Genomic DNA, 9620 nt, shown 5'->3' on the forward strand with positions numbered 1-9620 from the left:
ATTCTAGAGAAAGAACAAAAAAGTTAACAGAACATAGCGACATGTGTTTTCCATTATGAATATCTATCAGTTCTGTTGAGGTGTTAAATCCCCGGGTGGAAACAAGCACAGTAAAAGTAGCAAAATGGTAATTATTATACTTTACCCCCCATGTATTATAAGAATGATGAGAATGTTCCTTGGTGGACAGACAAAAGGGGTGTCCCCCTATACATAAAGGAATACCTTCCACGGCAATGGTCAAATTACTAATATTATATTGTTGTTTATGATGAGATAGTTGTTCTATTTCCCTGCAAGCTGGCAGGGGAAAGAAGGCAGTCTCATTAGTACATACCTGCACTTCTGGTTTCCCCCAGGAAACTGCTCTTACTAATGGGGGATTAGGTATATATGCCCAATATGTATGATTACTTGACGATGCACCGATTACCTGACATGTCACCACTGCCATCATGGCAAGCAAAAGATTGGTAGGATTCAAAGGTTGCCCCACCTTCATTAAGGTCTTCTCTGCTTCCTGGGTCAACCTCTTCATTTGACCCCATGTAGGAGGTGTTGCTTCCCTTGTACGGGAAGTAAGGCTTCTCTGCATAGTAAGCTCTTCGAATTTTTGAACAAGGGGATCCGCCATTGTTGATTTTGATCAATCTTGCTGGGGTCCAAAACCTGTAATTATCAACAGAAATGAAAGCATACCCTCGTTCCAAATATATTAATGATGCTGGGATCCAACCTTTCTCTTTATCTTTATACCAAATAGGCGTATTCAAGATCTTCTTATCCTCTTCTTTCCCTTGAAAATGCAGCTCTGCTGCTGATAGATTTCCCTTGCTCCAAACATTCAAAAAATTTAAGGTAAGTAAGGTTTTATTCAGAATGTCTTTAGGTTTCATAAATCTCTCTTGTTTTCCCTTTTTTATTTTTTTAAGATAATCACGCAAGGTACGATTAGCTCTTTTAATGATAGCTTGCCCTTGACTATTATAAGGAATACCAAAAGAATGAGTTATATGGTATTGAGATAAAAAGTGAGCTAATTTTCTGGATTGGTAAGCAGGTGTATTATCAGTTTTTTATTTAATTGGTAATCCCATAACTGCAAAACAAGATAACAAATGAGTAATAACAGCATCAGCTTTTTTAGAATGTAATGCAGTGGCCTACTGAAAATATGTGCAAGTATCTATAGTATGATGCACACATTTTTGTTGTCTGAAGGAAGAAATGTAAATTATATCCATTTGCCATATCTGATTTGTTTGTAGTCTTTTTATGTTGACACCTGGTGGGGTAAATGGCAAAGCAAACGGTGCACATATGGAACAAGACCGAACAATATTTTGAGCTTGTTTTTGAGTAATAGCATGAGATTTTTGTAACCCTTTGGAGTTGGTATGCTGTAAGAGATGTTCTTGTTTTGCTGCTTCTATAGGATAAAGTAAGGCATCAATTGTAGCATTTTTGAATGATAAGGGTCCAGGAAGGGCAGAATGTGTATGGATGTGAGTAAAGAAAATTAACTCTGAACGTTGCAAGAGCAATTGTTGTATTTGGTAAAACAATTTATCAATAGCTGTTTTAAGGGTCAGTGGAAGGGAGACATGGGGAAGCTGTAGGCAAGAGAGAACAGCATATCGAGACTCTGAAACAATGTTAATAGGAAGTTGGGGAAAATCTTGTAAAACTAAATAGATAGCCCACAATTTAACGGGCTGTATAGAAGAAAATGAGTGGGGTAGAACCTTGGAACTTTTTGGGGTCTAATATCTAGCAGTATTTTTATTTGCATCTGTAAAAATAGTGGGTCTCTTAACTGGAACATCTGAAATTGGGTAACGAGATATAATAGCATTAGTCCGGAGAAAATCAATCAATTTAGATGCTGGATAATGATTAGAAAATGAACCAGGATATGAGGCAAGATAAATTTGCCAGTTTTTATTAAATTGTAAACATCGAGATATTTGAGCAGTTGTTAACTGAGTAACAATCTGGTGTGGTTTACATCTTGATAACTGTAAAATATGATGGTGACCCTTTTGTATAAGGAAGGCTAATTTATCTATATATATAGTCAATTTTTTGGAAAAACTGTTAGGTAAGAAAACCCATTTTATTAATCTTTTTTTTTGAGCAATTACACCAGATGGGGAATAAGGGGTATGAAATATGATAAAAGAAATAGGTTGAGATGCATGTAAGTAAGTCAAAAAGCCATCATTTAGTCATTGCTCAACAAATTGAAGTTCCTGTAAAGCCAGTGGGGTTAAGGTCTGGGGGCTATCCAGAGCTGTATCTCTTTTTAAAGTAGAAAACAAATGTCGTAATTGATAGGTAGGAATCTCAACTACCGGGCATAGCCAATTAATATCTCTCAATAACTTTTGAAAATCATTTAAGATTTTAAGATGGTCTCTTTTAATTTGTAACTTTTGGGGCCTTATTTTATGTTGTTCTAATATTGTCTCTAAATATGAAATAGGAAAGTCTTTTTGAATTTTTTCCGGGGCTATATGCAAATTGTATAGTCTTAAAGCCTCTTGTATTTTTGAAAAGAATTTATCACATTTAGCAATATTAGGAGCTGCCAATAGGAGATAATCCATATAATGATATAGAATATAATTGGGGTATTTTTGACAGAGGGATTGTAAAGAGTGAGCTACGAATTTTTGGCATAAGGTAGGACTATTTATCATTTTTTGTGGTAAGACTGTCTATTGATAATGCTTAACAGGCTGAGCATGATTAAGAACAGGAACTGTAAAAACAAATTTATCTCTATCTTGCAATTGTAGAGGAATGGTAAAAAAACAGTCTTTAAGATCTAACGCCATTAAGGACCAATTTTGAGGAATAAGAGCTGGAGAGGGGAGTCCCAATTGCAAGGTTCCCATAGGTTTAATACATTTATTAACTTTTTGTAAATCAGTTAACATTTTTTATTTTTTAGATTCTTTTTTAGTAACAAAAACAGGAGAATTTCAGGGTGAGGTAGAGGGCTCTATATAACCAAGTTGGAGTTGTTCTTGTACTAATTGTTTTAATGCCTCGAGCTTTATTTGTGGTAATGGCCACTGCTCAACCCATTTTGGAGTATTAGTTAACCATTTTAATGGGAGTGTTTGAGGAATTTGAGCAGTGGCTACTAGTTTTTTGATGGAATGGTTACAGAAGCCCCCAAAGGAGAGAGAAGATTTCTTCCCCATATATTAATAGGTATATTTACAATATAAAAGGTAACAAACACTGATCTTTTATTATGAAATTGACATTGTAAGGGATGGGTACTCTTTTAGACATCTGTATTGGAGCCCAATCCTGTCAGCATTAAAGGGCTTTTTTTTTTTTTTTCAATCTTGGGGCCATTGTTGAGAAGAAATGACTGAAACATCTGCCCCTGTGTCTGCTAGTCCCTCAAAGTTGTTTTTCTGTATAATCAAGGAGAGAACAGGGCGGGAATCTTTGATAAGCATTTTCCAAAATGTATGTTGCCCAGTACTTCCAAATCTTCTTGTTTGTTCATTAGGAAGAGCCAAAAAGGGGTGATAAGGTAGGAGAAGTATTTGAGCAATAAGTTCCCCAGCTAACAATGAAAGCGTGGTAGAAGTAGAGACCATAATTAAAATTTTCCCAACATAGTCAGAGTCTATTACCCCAGGAATTATGGTTAAACCTCTCAAAGCCGTGCTGCTACGGCCTAATATCAAGCCAAAAGTGCCTTTAGGCAGTGGTCTAAATACATTTGTTTTTAATTTATAAATGCCTCCCCCTGGTGACAAAAGAACATTATCAGCTAGTGGCAAATCAGCAGCAGCACTCCCTGAAGTAGCAGACCGTAAGTCTGAAATCATCATCTGAGGTCTTTTTAATGGGGCATCGACTCGTAACGGTTGTTGGGAGGGAATAGGTTCGGGCAGATGGGATGGGAGGAGGGCAAGGAAGAGGTCTCCGGTATTGTTTTTGGGCCCCAAGGACTTAGGCCTGCAGGATAGTTTCCCGGTATCGGGTTGCCCATTTTGTCTGTTTTAGACCTGCATTCATTAGTCTAATGAAACCCCTTCCCACACCGATGGCAAAGTCTAGGAGGAGTCTTATTTTTTCCCAGCAAGAGATCTGTCTTTAGGAATTGCACCTTGATCAGCTTTTAATTTTCGACACTCTCTTTTCATATGACCAGGTTTTCCACAATGAAAGCAGTTACCTCCCTTTGGTGGTCTCATAACCTTGGCCAAGGCTGTAGCAAAGACATTAGCCTGATGTTTAGTCCCTCCTATTCCCGAGCAGGCTCTGATATATTTAGCTATAGATGCACCCCCTCTCTTTAAAGGTCCCAGTATACACTTGCATTCAGGATTTGCATTTTCAAATGCTAAAGTTTGTAATAATATCTCTGAAATCTCATCCCTCCCTACAGCCCGTTCTACAGCTACCCTCAATCTTGCTAGAAAATCAGTATAAGGCTCATTGGGGCCGTGCATTGTTTTAACAAAGGAGGGCTGGGCATGGCCAGTAGGCACCACATGGCGCCATGCTCGTAGAAAGACCTGGTGGATTTGTTGTAAGTCCTGATCAGAGTATTGAGCCTGTTTTTTTAAAGCCTGATATTGGCCCTCTCCCATTAGCTTGTCTTTGAGAGGACCAGGGGGATTCTGTCCCTCATTAATCTGAGCCTGCTTTTTAGCTTCTTCTTCCCACCAGCTACGAAGTTGCAACCATTGAGAGCCCTCCAAGACAGCTTGGGCAATAGATTCCCAATCTAATGGAATGATTAATTTGCCTTTTCCTAATGATTCCAACATAGCCAAACAAAGGGAGATTGAGGACCGTACTGCACTACTGCAGCTTTAAGATCTTTAAAAAATTTATATTCCAAAGGAGCATAATGAACATTTATCACATTGCCATCCTGTTGTCTCTGGATGGGAAACAATTGTGGAGGGTCTATAAACCCACCAGGGGGAGCAGGCAAGTCATCATCATGAAGCATAGACAAAGGAAAGGTGAACTGACAATGTCCCCTGCCCACATCGGGCCGATTAACCGCAGTGGGGAAAAGAGAAGCACAAGGAGGAGCAGAGGGTGGAGATTTTTTCTCCTTCTTAAGGGATTTCCACCATTCCCGGGATAGATGGGTCACTTTTTTAATTTCTTCGCCCTCCTCTGACAAAACCGAAGAAGCCTCTGAATCTGATTTTGAATTGTCAGATGTTTCACCATTTACAGGAGGAGGCTCATTTGTATCCTTGCCTTCAGGCAATGCAGAAGCCCCACCAACGTCTGACACATCCTCATAAATTATTTCTCCCCTCCTTGAAGCATTAGATTTAGTTTCATTATCAGTAGAGAGCAAGGTCAAAGCCTGTGTTATAGCACTACACAAAGTCCATAACTTCAAAGGGATCACATTACCCTCTGATGTTGCTTTTTCAATTCCTTTTGAATTATTTTCCATTCCTTCAAGTTTAACTGTAACTTAGTTTGATATTGAAACCAATGACAATGCTGCTCCACCAAGCGAAAGAGCTCACTCAACCGACGAGTCGAGGCTTTAACACCTATGGAGTGGAGAAGTCCTTGGACTAACTCCATGTATTGTGCCCGTAATGATGATGAGGAATTCCCCATGATTTTTTAAAAGCTCCCCTCTGCTAGGGTGAGGAATTCCCCATGATTTTCCCGAAAGTTCCCCTGCTATGGATTTAAAATCCCCCCGGGATTACTCACCTTTTCAGTTTCACTCAAGCCCCACGTTGGGCGCCAGATGTTGGAGATTATGAGTGAAATGACATAAAACAAGACACACACAAAAGACAGATGCACACTCCAGCCGGAGGAACAGAACTGGGCAAAAAACTAATTGCCGTTTATTATAAAAGCCCCCTAGGCAGAATTCCAGACTGCATGAATAAGCCTTTTCAGCACAGCGCAGGTGCATACATGTTATCATACAGCAAAGGGGAGTGAAATCCCTGTCTACTGCAGAGTCTGCCCAAAGCCCTCATCTCCTTCTTATCTCAAGAAGGGAATGCTCCCTCGTTTGCAAGGGGCCATCAAACTCAAGGCTGTGTCCAGACTCTTTGGCAGAACGCCTCGTTTGCAAGGAAGCTCAGCACGAGCAGAGAGACCCGTTTGCAGGCACATCTCTGCTATCCTATTAACCCTTCAAACCCAGAACTTTCATACAAATATTATAATGAGTAAAAAATTGTAAGTATACATGCTAAAAATATAATGACCTCTTCATAAAAGCACAAGAATTTCATGAGAACATGGAAAAATACAGGAAGAAAGTAGTCTACTTATTTAAGGACTGTCACTGGATTTGTATTAGGCTTCTATGAGTTTAAGCCTGAATTCACAGGCAAGCATTTATTGCTAAATAAAGATTGTGGAAGTTCTACACAGAGCCTGATCTGTGATTCCATAAATGTTGGTAGTTTTTCTTCATTTGTCTTCTTTTTATGACTCTTTTTGTTGGCAGATCTTCACTTACTAAAAATAATGATTCATATATAAGTAAGACACTTTATTCCAGTGAAGTTATTTGTTTCAATAAAATTCAGTAATAGCTACTTCATCTTAAACCAGAGTAATGCCAGCCGTACATTACAGAGATACCTGTTCTCAGCTGTGCTCTTTGGATTCTAATCAGTTGTTACCACAGAGGAGGTAAAAAGTTTCTTTGGTGCAGTCATGCTTTTTATTTGGATTTACTGTCAGCCCTCTCAAACACTGTGTGGTTCTATTTTAAATTAGAGGTAAAATTCTGGCCTATTTATATTAAACAAAGTGTATAATTGCTTTGTTTTTCCCCCTTGAAAACAATTTTATATTCATTTCTAATTTATTTGCAAGCATAATATTATAATTTGTAGAGCTCAGCTTTAGTAATTTTTTAATTCTCTAATCAGAGAGACATTTTCTTTTTTTCCTTTCCAATAAGACAGGCAATGATTTATTTGAAATGGCCAAAAATAACATTTTACAGAAAAGGAACCATAATATTACACAATCAAGTGTAGCTACAAAATCTTAGACATTCAGGCAAAGCTTTATTTAGATCACCAAAACCAAGGCTTTATAGAAAAAGAACTATAACAAGCAAATGTATAGCTGCAAATTTTCTTTTGCCAGCAATATCAATTCCCTTTAAAATATTCGGGGACTACTTTGAAGTATCCAAGCAAAACTAAAAATTTGTGGGACAGAGTTGCTCAGCCTCATCACAAGAATGAAAAGTTTGCAAAACAATTTTGTTTAATGCTAACAAATAACTAAAAGACATGGTCACTGCTAACAAGTACCTTTGTCTACTGACCAACCTAAGCACGTGTTTATGAAAGATTCATTGTGAACATAGCTGCTGTTTTCTTGCCATCACAGATCACATGTATGGTGGCAAGGGTTAGATGTTGGAAACCATCGAGGCACCCAGGAGGTAATCCTTAACAGAAATAACTACAGTAGATAAGCAACTCAAACAAATAGACCCGCTTGTGCCAGAGCCCCCCAGGGTGTCACATTTGCTTTCTGTGTAAAGAAGGTCCACTGACTCCGTAGTTCTTTACTGGGAACCAAGAGATAGATAAAGAAGCTGTTCTTCTAGGACCATCAAAACCTTAATAAATCGCCCTGGGGTTCTTCGTGCTGTAGTGCACTTCAGAGGCAGCAACATAGGCAGACTCTGGGAAGAAGTCATCACGGTACTCTGCTAAAAACCTCAGAAAGAGATCAAAGTGCTTCAGTAAAGCCTTCAGGTTCTTCGCAGAAAAGGACCTCTTTCCAAGGATTTCAGGAAGTTTCACAAACAAACGCAGCAAGTGTTGCGCCCCATAAATGTAAGAGGGTGGAGGTGGTTGGTCACCTGGAGGATAACTATCAGGTACAAGTTTCCAGGAGAGGACCTCATTTATTTCTTTGGTTCTTCTGCCTTCAAAGCCAGCAAACACTGCACTCCCTTCCTTGCTAGGGGTCAGAGGAACAGGCGAGGATGCTCTGCTATGAACAGATGTCTTCTCTTCCATGTACAGGAACAGCTTGGGCATGCTAGCGGACATGTCCTGCTGCAGGCGCTTGGGCTGAAGCGAGGCGCTGCTCTCGGACAGTCCGTCACAATTGGCAGAGTGGCGTGCGGCCCGCCTCAGAGACTGTAATGCTTCCGGCTTGGCTTTGCGCCTTTTGGGAGTGGTTGGTTTGCCTGAGGTTCGCTGACTCTCTGTAGACTGTGGTGTGGATGGATTCAACAAAGGTGGACTTGGAGAGAGCTCCTCCTGGTTCCTATTATTGTTTGTGGTACTTTCCATAATCCGAAGAAACAGTTTGGACGAAGTCACCTTTTTATACTGAACTTGTTCGTATGGATAAAGCAAAACCAATGGGAGAGTGTAATCAAAGGTTATTCTTAATCCATCCACCATCTCCTTACAAAGGTCAACGTTCTTTTCTGCTGGGAATGAATGCTGCACATTCATGTTGGCGTGTGGCATAGCATGATAGTGACGAGGCCTCTCATTGGCTGAAAAGGCTGCGTTGATAGCAAAATGCTTCACATAAGATTCCAAAATGGTTATGATGTTGGTCTGGCACGGAACTTTCACTAACCGTTTCCTCCTGTTGATATAGTAACAATCATCCTCAAGCTTCTTCTTCAGAACTTCAGGGATTTCTATAGTTACTGTTCTTTCTTCCATTTCCTTTTCTGCGTGCAGCCCTGGTCTTTCCTTCACTTACGACTTTCTTCAATATCTTTTTCTTCCATTATTTTTCTGTCCTTTTCTTCACGGTCAGAGGAACTGTTTATTGAGTTTTCTTCGTTTTCATCTTTCTCGTCAGCAGGGAGGCTTTTTAAGACAGAGTCCACCCGAGGCAACCTGCCGCGCTTCCTCTTTCTTCCAGTGCTTCTCAGGCGAGCTACAGCCTTTTGGGCCAATTTCCGCTGTAATCTCCGATTTTCATCGGCGTCACGGACATGATCCTCTGCTGCTCATCTATCCCAACTTCTGTTCCAACGATTAAAATGGATCAGATATTCCGGGATCTTTCTGCCTTTTTCGTCTTTCCCAACAAAAACATCGACAATTTTGGCATCGTAGAGCACTCGCGCCTTGGTGGGGTCAAGCTCGAAGCACGGCGCTTTCTCTCCTGAGCAGGCGCGAGAAGGCCGTCGCCGCGCTCCCTCGCTCTTCTCTTCGTGGCGGAGGGCGCGGCTTCGCGGCGGGCGGAGCGTGCCCGGTGGGGGAGGGGAGGTCCAGGGAGACATTTTCTAATGTTTATATCTAGAGAATGGAGAAGTTACTAAATGTAACTTTGACAGACTTGTAATTCTGTGCTAGTAAACAAATTGGAAATGAATGTAAAATTGTTTTCCAGAAAAAAAAAAGTTTTGTGTAACAACAGCAACAAAAATTCATGTTTAACTCGTGACAGCTAACCAGATGGGCATGTTTCATTCTTTCAGAAACTGGTCTTGAGATAAGAATTTGGTTTTTATAAAGGCTTTAGTAAAATGTTTTAGTAATAATCATACACCCTCCATTTATATGAAGTCAATACCATAAACAATTGATTTGATGTATAAATATTAAAATATTTTAATAAAACAAGAAACACACGAA

The 9620-nt window shown here is 39.8% G+C and overlaps 1 pseudogene; it reads right to left on the minus strand.

The window, feature by feature from the left end:
- Window positions 1–7625: 7625 nt before the first annotated feature.
- LOC138076870 (MSL complex subunit 3 pseudogene) lies at window positions 7626–8696 on the minus strand (annotated as a pseudogene).
- Between the last annotated feature and the right edge of the window lie 924 nt (window positions 8697–9620).

This window comes from Capricornis sumatraensis, chromosome 3 (genome assembly GCF_032405125.1).
Source record: "Capricornis sumatraensis isolate serow.1 chromosome 3, serow.2, whole genome shotgun sequence".
Classification (NCBI taxonomy): domain Eukaryota; kingdom Metazoa; phylum Chordata; class Mammalia; order Artiodactyla; family Bovidae; genus Capricornis; species Capricornis sumatraensis.